This window comes from Magnolia sinica, chromosome 13 (assembly GCF_029962835.1).
Source record: "Magnolia sinica isolate HGM2019 chromosome 13, MsV1, whole genome shotgun sequence".
Classification (NCBI taxonomy): Eukaryota; Viridiplantae; Streptophyta; class Magnoliopsida; order Magnoliales; family Magnoliaceae; genus Magnolia; species Magnolia sinica.
Window position 1 is genome coordinate 69,311,123 of NC_080585.1, and position 20,662 is coordinate 69,331,784.

Sequence of the window (20,662 nt, forward strand, 5' to 3'; positions counted from 1 at the left end):
GTACGGAAATATTTTACTGAAGGTTTTTTGTTAAACTAGAGTTCATAAGCTATTTTATTTTTTCTGCTCTTACATATACTCTATTAATAATATAACAAGCAGTATTATAGCTTCAGCCCATAAATTTTTTACTAATTTTTTACTGTTAAGCATAACAGTCACCATGTCACGTCCCAAACTCAGAAAATGGGCTCACAAAATTTTTGATTGCCGAATCCAGTGCCGACAGCCTCCGTAGTGCCCCATTCTCGAATTCCGGCACTCTCATGCCAGATTCCGATCCTGGGACCTACAAGGAGGATTTTCAGTAGAAATTTTTTTTTTGTAATAGAGCAGAACCATAAGCATAACCAAGTCACAAAACAACATCACCACATATCCACTATATCGAAAACTTTTAAGTACAATGCAGAAAGGGAAATACAGGGTGATCAAAAGCTTCAAAATAAACTGATGTGCACTCCTGTCTCAGCGCTGCTGCTGTCCAACACTACCTGCACGCAACGGTCGTGCATAAGCTTACAAAAGCTTAGAGGGTGGTGTAAGTGTGTGTGCAAAGCCAGCGCCAAGTGTACAGTATCAGAGTAATGCGAAAATATGTGATAAGTCCATGAATGCTATCAGCTGTACCAACGCTATATGATGCAAGACATGGATGCTATCGGCCATACCAAGGCCATGCGATGCGAGGCCTATGTAGCCAAATGTCATATGCGAGATGCGAAGCAAGCATATCAGTCCCCATCAAGTACACATATCAGTACAGTTCCTCTCTTGATATCACCGGGGTCTAATACACTCCACACAGACTGCCTCCTCCCTAGCTGCACAGTCGAGCAAGTGGAATAGACCTCACTATCCGCCTAACCAGTAGTCTGCCAATACCTACCCGGCTCGTCGATAGCGGACTCATTTACGAGCTGGTCAAACTCAGTCTAGCTTATAGCCCCCTCACTCGAGCGGATAAGGCCACACCCCCTTCCAACCGACCACGACACAGTGGGAGACCCGGCCTACTAGTATTCGGCACTCGGGCGCTCATGTATCCACTCGGTCTAGACATTGGAGCATCTCCTGGTACCAAAAAGGTTCTGGGACTTTCACCCAAGGACATCCTAAGTGCCCACAATGCTAGAGCCAATATTTCTGGTATCTGATACGACCATCCACGATGTGCCTGTGGAGGCCACGGCCCTGATGTCGCTAGGGCATGCAGTGATCAAGTCACACATATGCGGAATGCATGAGTCACATCGTCAAATCATGCAGTAATCCTGTGCGTACCACGCACTCATGTGGGGGCACTCCGTCTCATAAGGAGTCCCGTAAATGTCACAGCCCAACGGCTTATGCTATGATCAAACATTCCTCATATCAAGCATACATATGATGCGTATGGGCATGTATCATAGAGCTATACTAAGCATGTTATAAAGTAATGAACTATCAACAAGTATGAGCCTATCAATGGGCCTTAAGGAGAGTTACAATGCGGACATTTAACCAACATTGTATTTATAATGTGGACGTCAAACCAACATCGCTCCCAAGGCATGGCTCGCCATAAAATACCATTACACAAACCATATGGAATCATACATTGCAATGGACCCTAAGGACATCCCGTTGGGCCTCGACCCATGGGCCTTAGACACATCAAATGGGCCGTATCACATGGGCCTTACATTCATCAAATGGGCCACATTAATGGGCCCCCACCAACGGGCCTTATGTACATTGCAATGGGCCATATCCCATGGGCCTTTGAAGACATCACAATGGGCCTTGTAACATGGGCCTTATGTACATCAAAGTGGTCCTCAACAACGGGCCATAAATATGGGCCACAAATACATCAAGATGGCCTAATCACATGGGCCTTATGCATACCAAATGGGCCTAATCATATGGGCCCTAGATATATACCAAGGTGGGGTCCATTTGAACTATAGATCTATCTTATTTTTAGTCTCAAGCCTTAAAATGGACTTTCAAAATGATTGGATAGCTTGGATGCAGCACATGCATCATGGTGGAAGTCCACATGAAGGCCCACCATCAGGTATGTTATAAAATATAATATATTTAATATATTTAATATATATACGATGTAATATACACACACACACGCATGCACACACACAGGGCAGCTATAGGGGTGGGTCCCACCATCCGGGGTGGACGGTGCGGATAAAACATATAGATCATGGTGGGGTCCACTGTCCAGAGAGTGGACAGTGTGGATAACCACATAAATCATGGTGGAGCTCACCGTACACTGCCGTGGACGGCCTGGAGAGAACACATACACGGTGGGTTCCACCGTCCTGTGCTGGGGATGGTGTGAATAAAATACATACATCACTGTGGGTCCCACGTGGGGCCCACCATAACGTTTGTTCACCATCCAATCCGTCCATGTGGTCACATAGACCTGGACGAAGAGTAAAAACAAATTTCAGATTGATCCAAAACTTCTGTGGCCCAGAAGAAGTTTTCAAAGGCAGACGTTCAGTCCCATTGTTTCCTACGATGTGGGCCACCTGAGCTTTGGGTGAGGCTGAAATTTGGAGGACGGCCCTCTGCCCTAAGGGCCCACCATATGAACGGCTTAGATGACATATAAACATCAAGGTGGGGCCCACGGCTGGAGCCGTGGGACCCTGTCCGCTCGCCCGCCTGGCGCTGTCAGCGTCTCTGATGCCACAGCAGCAGCAACGCTCTGCTGGTTAGTTATTTTTTTATTTTTTTTAAAAAAAACCCTTTGTTCTCAAGGTTTTGCGCACGTGGGGCCCACATAACGGAAATCCGACCTCGCCATCGATCCCCATATCTCAAGACAAGCAGGATGAGCCCAATATTCAGTATATTTTGGTGAATAAAAACAGCAGTTGGTTTTTCAACGGTAACCACCACTGTTTTTCATGCTATGGCCCACCAAATACTCGGATCTGCTTCATTTTTCGGCTCAACGCCTAAAATAAACTCGAGAATGGAATGAACGGCGTGGATTGAACACTTACATCAAGGTGGGGCCTACATGAATGGCACACCCAATAAGCTTTGGAAAAGCTAATATTTGTGTTTTCAATTAACGTCCAGGGACGTCCCTGGATGTCTGGACATAACACGTGCATTGGGGTGGGCCCTGCTTAGGCGGGCCATCACATGGTGAGGTGGTGTGGATCACATACACATGCAAGATGGGCCTCACCCACAAATGGATTGGGTCCAAACCATGCTTCATGGTGGGGTCCATTCAGGTGGGCCATATGGCCATTCCATCATACACAAAATACATAAATAACAAGAGAGGGAGAGAGAGAAAAAGAGAGTGGGACACGTGTGATGGAGGGACCCCGGCACTATGGGCCCTCCGTTCCAAGCATCCAATCATACATCAAGTGGGTCCCATTGCATATGGGCCCACCAAATTTAAAATCAACGGTGGAGATCCTTTCTCCACCAAACTAAAAGGTCTAGATGACCATATTCATACAAGAAAGTAAACATCATGATGGGGTCCATGGAGAATGGCCCCATCATGGAATGATCTTAAGCATCAAGGTGGGCCATTAGCCACATCAAGGGTCCAAAGTGAGATCCATACCATTGATCGGTAGGCCTCACTTGGCCCATCATAAGAACATGAAAATTTAGTCTATAGAAGCACCCACCGGTCAATCTTCTCGGTCCGTTGAAATGCCGATCTCCTTAAGCTTCACTTTGATGGTTGAAGATGAGAAGTGAAAGGGTAGGATGGAGGATTTGGGATGGGAAAGTGGGCCACACACATGCACTCTCTCACATGGAGAAGCTTGGACGTGAGCTCTCTCTTTGGTTGCTTGGAATTGAGTTGAGAAATGAGAAAGAGAGAGGGAGAGATGGGATGTAAAGAGAGAGAGTGATGGATGTGAGTGATGGGTGAGGTGATGTGTACTTGACTAGCATGGGTGTGTAAGAGAGAGGGTGAGAAAGGGTTGACTTTGGAGAGAGAAAGCATGGGTTGCTTGTACTTGACATGAGGTGGTGGATGGGATTGATTGACATATTGTAGAGATTCTTTTGGGATTGCAAACGTGTGGCGTTTTCTTCGAAATAAACGTCGGCTCACATCTTCCTGCCAGGGTATCGGATCGGTGCGAGAGATGCGGCGTCGGAACCGCGGCGACGGTGCGGTCGCAATGGTACAAGTCTTGATTTAAGCCGACTCAAATGTACAGCATACGACTTAGGGTCAATCGCAACGTCAATTATATGTCACAGGTTGCCGAAATTCAACAGGAAGGATCGCGGGATTCGACGGAACAGAAAGGACTAGGATACGGGTCTTACACACCATTTCTTGTAGAAGTTTGTTTTTCCTTTTAGCTACACCATTTTGTTGAGGAGTTTTAGGGGTAGAGAATTCATGTAATATTCAATGGTCATTACAGAACTTTTAAAAATTGCTATTTTTAAATTCTGTTCCATGATCACTTCTTATCTTCTTCGCAGACAGTTCTTTTTCCTTCTGGATGCGTTTAAATAATTTTTTGACTTCCTCAAAAGCATCCGACTTTTCTTTTAAGAAGGCTACCCATGAATATCTAGTTTAGTCATCAACTACAACTAGAAAGTATTTTTTTACCTCCTCTACTCTCTATTCAAGTTGGTCCAACTAGGTCCATAGGGAGTAATTCAATGGGTCTAGATGTGGTTAAGGAGTTCACCACATACTTTCTTTTTCAAATTTTTTTAAAAAAACTTTGGTAAGCCTTGAAGATGATCTCTCTTGCTTAGTTTATATAGATCTCTAAAGTGCACATGTCCAACATGTTGATACCATAGTTCAGTTTCGTCTATTTGGACCATATAGCAAGAGTGATTTGAGGAACATGATTCATCAATGATATAACAATTTTCAGATGTTCTTCGACCATTTAATATTATATGACTTTGATTATTAATTATCTGACATCCGTGATATGAAAATTTAACACTATGATTATTATCACAGATTTAAGATATGCTAAGCAAATTATGTTTCAACCCTTCAACATATAAGACATCTTTAAAAACAGGAAGATTCAGAAGTTTTACATTACCTCTTCCACTGATTTTGCAGTTGCTGCCATCTCTAAATGTTACTGAGCTGCCATCAATTTGAATGATGTTTAATAGTTTCACCTTATCACTTGTCATATGTCTAGAGTATTAACTGTCCAGGTACCATCTTAAATGACTACTAGCTTTGAAAGTTGTGTGGATAACAAGACACTTATTTTTTGGAACCCATTTCAATATGGTTTTGGGTTTAGGAGGATCTCTAATAACATGATTAGTTTGAGAGTAAGATTTTCTTTATCCTTACTTACTCTGTTAGTTCTAGAGTTGGATTTCACGAGCTCTTTAAGTAAGTCCACTATCTTAACGGCTAGAGAAGGATTATAATTTTTCCTTTGATAGGTGGGCTTATTTTTTGGATTTAAAAAAATTGACAGGGTTTTTTATTCTTATTTATTTCCTTTGTAAATTTATTTTAGATTTTGAAGATTCGCCTTTAACAAATTTAGGAGCAGAATTTTTAGATTTTTCTGAGTAATTCTTGATATATCCTAAGCCAGATTTGTCATTACTTCGATGAGATGTAGTTAGCAGCTTTTCAAGTCTCTGGTCACCTTGGGTGTATATCCAAGTCTCTTTAGAATTTTTAAGAGAAGTGATTTCTAATAATAAATTCTCATTTTCAGTTTTGAGCTTTTGAATTTCAAAAAATTTTAGATTGAACTCTAGTTTAGTTTTCTCAAAGCAATCAGAAAAATGAGATTTCTCTAAAACATATTTTTCAAGTTCTAATTTTAAATTAGTATATTTATCTTTTTGATTTTTTAATTTTGCCGCAATCTTACAACTCTCTTTATATAAGGCATCATAGGCAATTTGAAGATCTTCTTCATTTTCAATATCACTTCCTGGTGCTTCATAGTCAGAAGTTTCATCTTCACTTGTAGAAGTGATTCTGGCTATGGTCATGAAGGCCTTTTAATTATTTTCAGTTTCTTGGTCTGATTCGTTGGTTTCTGAATTGGATGCAGATTCAGACGATTCATCCCAAGTGGCGATCGTTCCTCTTCTTTTAGATTTATCCTTCTTAGAATATTTTGCAGCTAAATACCCATATTCAGAACAATTGAAGCATTGGGAGTCTTTAGATTTTGATTTTCAAGTATTTCATTTTCTCTTATCAATTGGTTTTTGAAAATCAGATCTATTTTTATTTTTAAAAATTCTATAAAACTTTTTAGCTAGCATATCCATGTCATCCTCATTTTCTTCATTATCTAAATTTGAGTCTTTGGATTTTGATTTTGAGGATTTAAGGGCTATGAACTTGTTTTTGGGATCTTTGAAATTCGGCTCATAGGTTTGTAGAGATCCAACTAATTCTTCTACCTTGATTGTATCGGTATCCCATAATTCTTGTATCACAGTGACTTTATAATTCATTCTGTCAGCAAGCAATCATAGTATTTTTGCACACACTTTCCTTTCAGGGACTTTTTCTCCAAGACCCCACACAGAATTAACAATATCATTTAGTTTAGTGAAGAAATCCATGAATGTTTCGTTTTCTTTCATATGGATTTCTTTAAACCTTGTTGTAAGGATTTGAATCTTAGACTTTTTGACAATGTTAGTTCCTTCATGTGTCATTTCGAGAATATCCCAAGCTTATTTTGATGTATCACAAGAGATGATTCTTTTAAATTTGTCTGGTGATAGAGTACAAGTAATAACATTAAGTGCTTTTGCATTAGCACTACTTTTGCTTTTCTGACCTGTAGTCCAAATAGTATAAGCTAGTTCTTCATGGACTTGGTTCCATTTTAAGCCACTACTTCCAACATTGGAGGGACCCATTGGGTCATGGTGGCTTGCCACACACTTTCATCAATAGATTTGAGGAAAATCCTCATCCTAGCTTTCTAATAGGAATAGTTCGAGTCATCAAAATAAACTATGGAAATTTGACATCCCAAATAACTTTAGATCTATCTCTAGGAAGTTAATCCCTAAAAGAGCAACCTCGCTTTGATACCATTTGAAAGGATAAGCTATAGATGTCCTAGAGGGGTGGTAAATAGGACTATGCCAAATATTTCGATTCAATGCGGAATAATAAATCAAATAAACTCAATTGTGTAAAGTATTGAATTCTTGATATCGAATAGTTCATATGACAACCTTCACCTAAAGGATTTAGGTAGGACAACCTTATTTCACGACGTCTTTGAAATCAAAATATCAAACTATCGCAAGAATAAATGAAGCATAAGATATGCATAAAAAATAAAAATCAATCACCACAATATACAAAAGAATTATAGTGGTTCGATGCCTAAATGTAACTTACTCCACTTCCAAAATTACTACACTCACAATTTTGGCTTTCACTATTTCAAGGTTTTCCAGGGTCACCTTAATAACCTGATACAGTAATTGAGATTTTCATGGGCTATTACAATTAAACCCACTTTGTGATTTTCATAGGATCACCACAAACAAACCTGCTGAGATTTCCAAACTATCTCAGAAAAATCCAAGTATATCTTCAATTAGCGAGTCAAAGTCGTAGTTGTAGCTTAAATGTAGCTATCTTCTTCTTGGGATGTAGATGAAGTTTTTGTATGAGTTCAACCTAAAAATAAATAAAGGGAACCAATGTATTTTCAATAAAATGAGTGATGCCCTAATACTGCAAATTCTATTCTCTATTTCTCAAGTAGAGTATGGATTACTCTATTAAAACAATTTAAACTAACTTGAGAGAAAGAATAAAATTAGCTAAAACAAATATAAAAATTATAACACAAATAGCTTAAGGAGGCTTGGAGTTTCTCTCTTTACAACACCAAATAGATCTATCAATTTTCATGGTTGGAAGAGTAAGAAAGAGCCTCTTTCATATCTAAGGATTCTACAAGTTCTGCTGGCCCGAGGGTCGGTTCGACTAGCCGGATTCTAAAGTTTACGTTCTAATAGATCTCAAATTTTGCAGGATAAGATCTTTCAAAATTTTGGCTTGCCCAAACCCAAGTTCGGACGACCAAGTGGTTCAGTTGGCCCAATTTGCCTAAAATTCGAAGGTGTGTCATTGCTGGAAACTTGACCGAACCCACCTTAGGCTGGCCGAAGGTCATGTTCGGCTGACCAAACCTCAGGTTGGGTTGGCTGAACAGGCCACGGAAAAATCTTTTCAGATCTGCCATTTCGCCCGAATATTGTAGGGTTGGCCGAAGTCAATTAGGCTAGCTAAACCAAATGTCAGGTTGGCCTAACTTGGGTGTATTTAACATAAAATATGATTATAGTTATGCATGTGTAAAATACACCTAAACTATGGTCAATCTAGGTTTATATCACCTGAAGGTTGACTCATACGAAGTGTTCTGAACATCGAACCATGAATGATATTGTCTTGAGATGTTGAGTCTTCTTTTCAGACGCTTGATTGAGTTATTAACTTGTGTTCAGTAAAGCTTGCGATCCTAACAGGACTACGAAATTTGACAAATTATAATGTGCTTAAATATCAGCACTTAAATATTAACAAAGCATATATTATCATACTTTTGTAGACTCTCCTTGAGCTATCTTAATTTGGCAGTGAATTCAACCTTAACTGATGTTTGAGTCATCATAGAATTTCTTTTATGGTACAACTCGTAGTTGCAAAGAAGGGAATTATAGCCTTCGACAACTCGTTGTCCAGTCGTATCATGGTGGCGATATCCTCGATAATGTTATTTGGGCTGATTCCAACGTCTATCCTACTTGGTTGACCATTTTTATCTCATCCTGTAAAACGTATGGGTCCAATATTGTCCCCATAGAAATAAGCTTCGACTACGTTGAACATATCTAAGAATGGTTTATTATCGGTAAAAAAAAAATTCTACCTTATCTTGATTTTAGAAAATCACAAATTGGTGTAGTGATGACGGAATACATGAGAAAGACTGAATCCAATCCCTTCCTAGCAAAGCATTATATTTTGAGGAGGAATCGACCATAAAGAAAGCAGCCAACATTTTCTTAGCCCCACCATTAATTCAATAGAAAAACGACCATGTGTTTGTCCCACCTCTTCAGAAAATTACTAACTGTGACCTCAATCGGTATCAGATCATCATGAGTCTTACCTAATTTGGCCATCATCTTAGCCGGAAGTATATTTACGACTACACCATTATCAACAACGACTCTATTCACTTGACATCCATTCAAATGTACAAAAATGTACAGAGGTTTCAGATGTTGAGTCATGCTAAGGGTCAATCTTTCAAATACTATCTTTTCAGAAAGTGATCTTGGTTCAATCAAAACAGTCGACACATATTTGGTGTCCTCTTCTGAATCGAAGAAACCACGTTGTATGCTATGAGATGACTAAGCTCCTTCACATCTCCTTCCATCTTGTTTAGTTGCGATTGTTTAGCCTAGAAACTCAATGGTAGGGTAAGTATCATATTTCAATATAATAAGATCGGTGGAAATGACCCAAACTAAATTAATGAATTTAGACATTACCCCCATGTGTGTCTGAATTCCTTTGCTTGCCAGTCTCCTTCACTATTTTTGGGCTAATATGTTACGCCCTAAACCTGAAAATCGGATTCACAGGAACCCCGATTGCCGAATCTGGTGCCGACAGCCTCCGCAGTACTCCATTCTCGGCTCCCAATGCCCATATGCTAGGTTCCAATCCTGGGATCCTACAATGAGGATTTTTCAACGTACATTTATCTCGTAATAAGCATAACCACAAGTATACCCAAATCACAAAGGTAACATCATCATCATATATCCACTAATATAAACATTTGAGTACAATGCTGAAAGGGAAATACATATATCAAAATCAAAGCCCCAGAAGTCAGGTACATGCTCCAAGCTCCACGCTGCTGCAACCTAACATTTCCTACACGCATCTATCATGCATAAGCTTATAGAAAGCTTAGAGGGTGGTGTAAGTGTGTGCACAAGGTAAGGGCCAAGTTTCTAATATAATGCCATAATCATACAATATCAGAAATACTGGTAAGAACATGAATCGTACGATATCAGAGTAAACGAACATACTGACAAGTCTAGAAGTCAATCGATATCAGAATACATAATACAGATCAGCTATGCAAATGAGGAGTTAAAAAGAATTAAATAACAGATGCCGAGGATACAATACAATATACAATTCGAAAGAGCAAATGAATTCCATCAGTCTCATCTAAGTCACATGAATACAGAAACATAGCAACCCAAAATGCCATATGGCGAGGATGTAATGCAATATGCAATACATGGTGTAAATAAAATGACCATGCTAGAGTGTGAACTCGGGATAATAGTACGTAGTATCGCAGGCTATGGAGTCCATCACAAGGGACTTCTATCCAAACCAGTCTCATACCTAAATTTGGATAGTCAGACTTAATGTGGTAAACTCCTGATCTCAGGTTAGTCACTCCCCCCAACCGAAATCCTGTCCATTGCGAACGCACACGTAACAAATAGTTGCGCACCACCATCTTAAGTGGATAGTGAATGAATGAATGAGTATGCAACTCCTGCACAATAAGTCCACATATCAGTACTGTTCATCTCTGGGATCATCACGGGGTCTAGTATACTCTATACCAGCTTGTCGCCCCATCAAGCGCACAACTGGGTAAGTGGAAAAAACCTCATTATTCGCTTGGCCAGTAGTCAGCCAATATCTACCTGACACGTCGATAGCGGATCCATTCACGAGCTAGTCAAACTCAGCCTAGCTATGCCTACTCCCTCAGGCGGCTAAGGCCACACCCCCTCCCAATCGACCACGACATAGTGGGAGACGCAGCCTACTAGTATACGGCCCTCATGCGCTCATATATATCCACTCGGTCTCGATGTTGGGGCATCGTCTGGTACCAAGAGGGTTTAGGAATTTTCACCTAGGGCCATCTATGGCAGCCCGATGCCACTAATATATTTCTGGTGTCCCATCTGACCATCCACGATACGCCTGTGGAAGTTACGGCCCTGATGTCGCTAGGGCGTATAGTTATCACAGCACATAATGCCAGATGCATGAGTCATACAATCCAGTCATGCAACAATCCTGTGCATACCATGCGCTCATGTGAGATAATCTCCACCTATCAGGGAGTCTCATAACAACCTGTCAAATGATATGTAATGGTCAACCACATTTCATAACAAACATGCAGATGATGCGCATGGGCATGTATCATGATGCTATGCTGTCACATACTCATAATCGGTATCAATAACCGACATCGACAATCGGCCTTGACAATGTGGACATTTAACCAACATTGCTTCCAAGGAATGGCCCGTATAGAGCCTAACATATAGTGGACCCATGGCCTCACACAAGGGCCTTATATACAACAACATAGGCCTCACTCAAGAGTCTAATATACCTCACGATGGGCCTCTCACATGGGCCTAATATACAATACAATGGGCTCCATCGCCTGGCTCTTAAATGCACCACAATGGGCCTCATCACATAAGCCTCACATACATTACATAAGCCTCAAATGCATCAAGCCGAGGCCAAATGCTCATCAGAATGGGCCTTAAATATGGGCCGCATATACATCATAATGAGCCTCGACAATTAGCCTCGATATCCAGCCTTGACAATCGACCTCGACAATCGGAGTCGGCCACGATAATCAGAATCACCAAATTGGCCACGTCAATCAGAATCGGCCTCAAGGTGGGGTTCATAGATGGATGACTAATGATGGTCCAAGCAATATCAATGAGGCCTATTCATTTAGGTTAATCCACTAGAGAATGATGAGAATGGACCTAACTAGGCCTTAGGGAAGGTCACAATGTGGACATTTAACCATCATTGCTGCCAAGGAGTAGCCCACACAGGGCTAAACATATAGTGGGCTCCTGGCCTCACATAAGGGCCATAAATACATCACATCAGGCCCCAACATATGGGCCGAGTATACATCATATTGGGCCTCAAACATGGGCCTCATATACATCTAGTGGGACACATCACATGGGCCTTTCACATCGCGATGGGCCGCATCTCATGGGCCTCTTATGCATCACAATGGACTTCATTACATGGGCCATAACAAAGGGCCTCAAATGAATCATAGCAGGCCTTGGCACATCAAGTCGGACCTCATCATATGGGCTTCAAATGCAAAACATGTGGGCCCCATCACATGGGCCAAAAATACAAACAGGTGGGTCCCGCACATGGGCCAAAATACACCATGATGGGCCTTGCCCATAGGCCTCGAATACATCACAATGGGCCACAACCCATGGGATTTAGATACGCAATAGGTGGGCCCTACACATGGGCCTAATATACATCACAGATGGGCCCTGCACATGGGCCTCATACACATCAGGTAGGCTACATCAATGGGCTGCACTAATGGGCCTCTTGTATATCAAATCGGGCCTTATCAAATGGTCCGAAACAATGGCCCGAATCAAATGGGCCAAGTCCGATAGGCCGAGTTAAATAGGCCTAGTCGAATGGGCCCAACACAGCTTGGGTTACAAGTAGTCCCTGTAACCTGTCAGGGGAGACCGGCGTCCATGATGAATGAGTCAACTGACATCGCCGCAACAGAAAATGGGACCGGCAAAAATATCCAATCTCTGTGGGGCCCACCAGTTATATATATATATATATATATATATATATATATATATATATATATATATATATATATATATATATATATATATATATATATATATATATTAATTATTTGAGATCCGAATCTATTCATAAGTTAACATGGTGATAGATGAAATGAAGGTAGAAACATCAGCTTGATCGGAACTACCATGGCCCTTAAGAAGTTTAAACGGTGAATGTCACTATCCCCACTATTTTAAATGGTGGGGTCTACTTGAACTATAGATCCGACTCATTCTTTAGCTCATGCTATCAAATGAGCTTTCAAAATGGTTGGATGGCTTGGATGCAACACGAGCATCATGGTGGGTCCCATAAATGAATGGCGTGGTTGAAGTAGGTGGGACCCATAAAGCTTGGTGACGCCACTACAGCAGCTATGTAGCTGGAGTGAGGTACACCAGCCATCCTATTCCCATGGACGGTGTGGGTTAAAACACTTACATCAGTTAGTCCCACATGGGGCCCACCATAACATTTATCTGCCATCCAATCTGTTGATAAGGTCATGCAGACCTGGATGAATAGGAAAAATAAATTTCGTAATGATCCAAAACTTCTGTGACAACCCAAACGGGTTTCAATGGCAGACGTTCAATCCCACTGTTTTCTACAGTGTGGTTCACTTGATTTGCCTCAGAGACCATAACGTAAGTCGTTCTCAAAACGGCGAGCCTTCCACTCCTCATCATCAACCAAATATGGCATGAATTTGGACAGCGCTGTAAAATGAGCCACATACTGCGCCACAGACATGTCTCCCTGTACTAAGGTCTCGTACTCTAATGCTCGCTGCCGACGAGAGTAGTCGGGAAAATACTGTTGGTCAAATCGATCTATGAAATCCTCCCATGTCCAGACAAAATCATGCCCTGCAACACGGGTGACGGAGGTCCACCAGTGCTCGGCCTCACCCTGAAGAAGAAATACTGCCAATTGGACTCGCTGCTGAGTCATAATGCCATAGTATCAAAAATCTTCTTCACATCGGAGCGTCATTTCTTGGCTGCTATCGGATCTGGCTCGCCCTGGAAATGCGGAGGATCGAGCTATTCGAACTCTCGAAGAAGGGCGCTCTCGCGCCCCTGATCTGCCTGGGCTAGCGAAACAACATAGTGCCTACCCTGTCCCTGAAGTGTAGCCATCACAACTTGCAACATCTGCTGTAACTAGGAGGCACTCACAGGTACAGTCGGATCCACACCGGCCTCAGGCCGAGGAGCAGGGATCTCTGGGGGTGAAGCAGGAGTCGCTCGCGTCGCTCTCCTAAGTGGCATATCCTATAGGAAGAAACAAAGGTGCTTATTATCCTTAAACACTCTCAAATGCACATACGATATGGAGCTATATGAGGTAAGTTTCTAAGTTATTCGAACTTGGGGATCTAATTATTCTAACTTCTCAACAATTATAGAGTGTAGGGTAGCTATCAACAGATATGTGATGTTATCTTCAGGTATTCCCAAGTTATGCTCTGATACCAACTTCTGTCACGCCCCAAACCCAGAAATCAGATTCACAGGAACCTCGATCGCCGAATCCGATGCCGACAGCCTCCGTAGTACCCCATTCTCGGCTCCCAACACCCATATGCCAGGTTCCGATCCTGAGATCCTACAAGGAGGATTTTTCAACGTACATTTATCTCGTAATAAGCATAACCACAAGTATACTCAAATCACAATGGTAACATCATCATCATATATCCACTAATATAAACATTTGAGTACAATGCTAAAAGGGAAATACATATATCAAAATCAAAGCACCAGAAATCAGGTACATGCTCCAAGCTCCATACTGCTGCAACCTAACATTTCCTGCACGCATCTATCGTGCATAAGCTTATAGAAAGCTTAGAGGGTGGTGTAAGTGTGTGCATAAGGTAAGTGCCAAGTTTCCAATATAACGCCATAATCATACAATATCAAAAATGCTAGTAAGAACATGAATCGTACGATATCCGAGTAAACGAACATACTGACAAGTCCAGAAGTCAATCGATATCAGAATACGTAATACAGATCAGCTATGCAAATGAGGAGTCATAAAGAATCAAATATCAGATGCCGAGGATACAATACAATATACAATTTGAAAGAGCTAACAAATACCATCAGTCTCATCTAAGTCACATGAATATAGAAACATAGCAACCTAAAATGCCATATGCTGAGGATGTAATGCAATATGCAATATGTGATGTAAATGAAATGACCGTGCTAGAGTGTGAAGTCGAGATGATAGTATGTAATATCACAGGCTATGGAGTCCATCTCAAGGGACTTCTATCCAAACCAGTCCCATTCCTAAATTTGGATAGTCAGACTCAATGTGGTAAACTCCTGATCTCAGGTTAGTCGTGCGCCCTAACCGAAATCTTGGCCATTGCGAAGGCACACGTAACAAATAGTTGCACACCACCATCCCGAGTGGATAATGAATGAATGAGTATGCAACTCCTACCCAATAAGTCCACATATCAGTACTGTTCATCTCTAGGATCATCACCGGGGTCTAGTAAACTCTACACCAGCTTGTCGTCCCATCAAGTGCACAACTGGGTAAGTGGAAAAGACCTCACTATCCGCTTGGCCAGTAGTTAGCCAATATCTACCCGGTATGTCGATAGCGGACCTATTCACGAGCTGGTCAAACTCAGCCTAGCTATGCCTACTCCCTCAGGCGGCTAAGGCCACACCTCCTCCCAACCGACCACAACACAGTGGGAGATACGGCATACTGGTATACTGCCCTCATGCGCTTATATATATCCACTCGATCTCGACGTTGGGGCGTCCTTTGGTACCAAAAGGGTTTATGAGTTTTCACCGAGGGCCATCTATAGCAGCCTGATGCTACTAATTATTTTCAGTATCCCCATCTAGCCATCCACAATATGCCTGTGGAGACTACAGCCCTGATGTCGCTAGGGCGTATAATAATCACAACACACAATGCCAGATGCATGAATCATACAATCCAGTCATGCATCAATTCTGCACATACCGTGCACTCATGTGAGACAATCTCTGCCTATCAGGGAGTCTCGTAACAAACCATCAAATGATATATGCAATGGTCAACCACATCTCATAACAAACATGCAGATGATGCGCATGGGCATGTATCATGATGTTATGCTGTCACATACTTATAATCGGTATCAATAACTGACATCGACAATCGGCCTCGACAATGTGGACATTTAACCAACATTGCTTCCAAGGAATGGCCCACATAGAGCCTAACATATAGTGAAGCTATAGTCTCACACAAGGGCCTAATATACAACACCATGGGCCTCGCTCAAGAGTTTAATATACCTCATGATGGGCCTCTCACATGGGCCCAATATACAACACAATGGGCTCCATCGCCTGGCCCTCAAATGCACCACAATGGGTCTCATCACATGGGCCTCACATACATTACATATGCCTCAAATGCATCAAGCCGAGGCCAAATGCTCATCAGAATGGGCCCCAAATACGGGCCGCATATACATAACAATGGGCCTCGACAATCGGCCTTGACAATCAAAGTCGGCCTCAATAATCAGAATCACCAAATTGGTCACGTCAATCGGAATCGGCCTTAAGGCGGGGTTCATAGATGGATGACTGATGATGGTCCAATCAATATTAATGGGGCCTATTCGTTTGGGTTAATCCACTAAAGAATGATGAGAATGGGCCTAACTAGGCTTAAGGGAAGGTCACAATGTGGACATTTAACCATCATTGCTCCCAAGGAGTAGCCCACACAGGGCTAAACATATAGTAGGCTCATGGCCTCACATAAGGGCCATAAATACATCACATCGGGCCCCAACATATGGGCCGAATAAACATCATATTGGGACTCAAACATGGGCCTCATATACATCTAGTGGGACACATCGCAGGAGCCTTTCACATCACGATGGGCCGCATCTCATGGGCCTCTTATGCATCACAATGGACTTCATTACATGGGCTGTAACAAAGGGCCTCAAATGAATCATAGCGGGCCTTGGCACATCAAGTCGGACCTCATCATATGGGCTTCAAATGCAAAACAGGTGGGCCCCATCACATGGGCCAAAAATACAAACAGGTGGGTCCCGCACATGGGTCAAAAATACACCATGATTGGCCTCGCCCATAGGCCTCGAATACATCACAATGGGCCACAACTCATGGGATTCAGATACGCAATAGGTGGGCCTTACACATGGGCCCAATATGTATCACAGATGGGCCTTGCACATGGGCCTCATACACATCAAGTAGGCTGTATCAATGGGCCGGACTAATGGGCCTCTTGTATATCAAATCGAGCCTAATCAAATGGGCCGAATCAAATGGGCCAAGTCAGATGGGCCAAGTTGGATAGGCCTAGTCGAATGGGTCGAGTTCAAATAGGCCGAACCCAACTCATCTATTTTTAGAAATCAATATATATATAATGAATCATATCAAAAGATCAACTGGACCGCACTCCAAATAATAGTAGTGACAATGATTTCCACCGTTAAAATCTTACAGGGCCCACTATTATATATATATATATATATATATATATTATTTGAGATCCGATTTATTCATAAGTTAACATGGAGATAAATGAAGTGAAAGCAGAAACATCAGCTTGATTGGAACTACCGTGGCCCTTAAGAAGTTTGAACGATGAATGTCACCATCTCCACTATTTTAAATGGTGGGGTCTACTTGAACTATAGATCCGACTCATTCTTTAGCTCATGCCATAAAATGAGCTTTCAAAATGATTGGACGGCTTGGATACAACACGTGCATCATGGTGGGTCTCATAAATGAATGGGGTGGATGAAGTAGGTGGGACCCACAGAGCTTGGTGACGCCACTACAGCAGCTATATAGCTGGAGTGAGGTACACCAGCCGTCCTACTCCCATGGACAGTGTGGGTTAAAGCACTTACATCAGTTGGTCCCACATGGGGCCCACCATAACGTTTATCTGTCATCCAATCTGTTAATTAGGTCATGCAGACCTGGATGAATAGGAAAAACAAATTTTGTAATGATCCAAAACTTCTGTGACAACCCAAACGGGTTTCAATGGGAGACATTCAATCCCACTGTTTTCTACAGTGTGGTTCACTTGATATTGGATCTGTCTTATTATTATTATTATTGTTGTTGTTGTTATTATTATTATTATTATTATTTTCTCAAGCCATGAGACAAGGTCGCAAAATGGATGGACGGTAGGGATACAGCACATGCTTCATGGTGGGGCCGTATGCACGTTAGATGGATGGATGGCATGGTATAGAATGCATGCGTCAAAGGGGCCCACTGTACCATCCTACGGACGGTGTGGATAAGACCCATACATCACATGTGGTCCCCACGTCCAAATCACTGGAATGGCAGAGATACAATACATGTATCATGGTGTCCATGACCGTGTCCATTGGATGGACGGTCTGGATGACATAACCGCTGCACCATCCAGTGATTGGACGGTGCAGATATAAGCGTACATCATGGTGCGGTCCACGTAGTGGCCCACCTATATACTCTTATTAATATATTATATATTATATAATATTATATTATATATTAATGTATCTGCACGTGGCAGGAGGTTGCCCATATACATCATGATAAAGGTGGGTCTCAAGTAGTAGTGGCCCACCACATCATTTGTATCATACTTGATATATTATATTATATAGTATATATATAATATATGCATTGTGTGTGTGTGAATGGAGGTATCAACGTCCATCGTCCAGAGACGCTGGACGGACGGCTGCTGGATGAAACACATCCATCATGGTAGGCCCCCTCGTGAATGGACGGTCTGGATGAGGCCCACGCAGCAGCTAGGCCCCTTGCTGTTGTGCTTTCCACACCACAGATGGGTCCCCCGTAGGGCCACAGATATATATGTAATAATATAAATACTTTTTTTATAGGCCAACATCTAAGCGTGTTCTACTGCTGGACAATAGTCCAGCAGCATACTACAGGTGGGAGGCTTAGATGATTGCGGTGGTCTTCATCTAGTGGGGTCCACGCACACGTGGTCCCCTGATATTTGTGTTCTCCTTCATCCAGGCCCACATCTGGACAATCAGGATGGAACATACCCATCATGGTGGGCCTGAAGATGGACAGCATGACCATAAAATACATACATCATGAGTGGGCCACAAGATCAAGGAAAAGAGAGAGGGAAGGAGAGATAGAGAGATCGGGTGGAGCGGAGGGACATCGCCACTATGGGCCCCTCTAGATTACAACACATACATCAAAATGGGTCCCACTTACAAGTGGGCCCTAAATTTTGAAATCAACGGTGGATCACTCACCTATCAGCCTTCTTCTTTAGCTCCTTGGACTCCTATGCTCCTTGCCTTCCATTTTAATGGAGGTTGATGGACAATGAGTGGTTGAGATGGGAGATGAGAAGGTGGGCCACACTTAGTTTTGGGAGAGAGCTTGGACGTTGGAGCTCTCATGGGATTTTGAGAAATTGCTAGATAATGAGAGGGAAAGATAGAAATAATGGATAAAGGGATGGGTGGAGTGGTGGTTGTAAGGAAAGGAGATGGGGAAGCATGGGTGTATTTGAAATTTTGTAAAAGAGGGATGGGTAGGGGAGAGGGAGAGTTGACTTGTGGAAAAAGGAGGGATGGAGCTTGTACTTAAGGTATGGGGTCTATTGATTAATTGATTGATGGGACATGTTGTAGAGATTCCCTCGAAATTCGTAACGCATGGTATTTTTCTCAAAATGAACACGGGCCCACATCTTCTAGCCTGAGTATCGGATCGGTGCGCGAGTCACAACGTTGGAACCGCGGCGACAGCGCGGTCGCTAAGGTATAAGTTTCGGGTTGAGCTGACTTCGGTGTGCAGGCCTCAGCTTAGGATCACGTAAAAACGTCGGATACAGGTCGAGGGTTGCCGGAATTCGATCGGGAGGACCGCGGAAGCTTACGGAACGACACGGACTGGGATACGAGCCTTACATAATATCCCCATTCGGTTTGGATGAGGTTTGCTCTAAAGACTTTACTTTTGCAAGAAATATTTCCTCAATAAAAAATCATTCAAAAAACCTTAATCACTGAAGTATTTGGTCGATCCTTCAATATATATCCCTTTCTTTTAGAAATTTTAGCCATTCTCAGTTGATTCAGTTCCCCCATGCAGTTTAACCATATTTACTACTATTTGCTCTTCTTCTGGTTTTGGAATTGTCAACATTGAATACATTTCCATAACCTTCACTTCTTGTAGTGGCTAATTGTTTTCGTTTAGCTACTTGATGCCTTTGTCAATGTCGTTTTTGAGTGCGTGTCATCTCTTCTGGTATAACTGAAAACTTGGGATGACTTAACCTTTTTCCAAACTCCCTCTCGAGTAGGCCAAGGTTCAATCATCCTTTGTTCCGGAGTCGACTCAGGATGATTAATAATGTACTTAACCTTTTGTTAGTAAAAAGATAAGTTACCCTTTCCAATATTTTGATTAACCGATGGTTCTGCTCGACAATTTGGTCGATAAAATCGTCTATTTTGTTGAATTGGCCTTGCACATTGCTCACATAGATGTGGCCTATGGCAAGTGGCGTCTGCGACCTTTAGATATACTTTGGTCTTATCAACTATATATAGTCTTCTTACTAATATCTCGTTCCTTGTCTTCTTACTAATATCTCGTTCCTCGACCTAGTCCGTTTGAGATCCAAGGTTAATATTTTGTCATGGTCGAACCAACATCCTAGAATTAATTGTAGCCATGTTAATTTTTATATTAGATAGGAATAGATGAGTATTGATCAACATCACCCCTTTAAAAAAAATAAAAATTAAAATTAAAATTAAAATTAAAACTTCAATAATCCTTGGCCAATGTTATCTTAGATAACATTATGAAAACAATA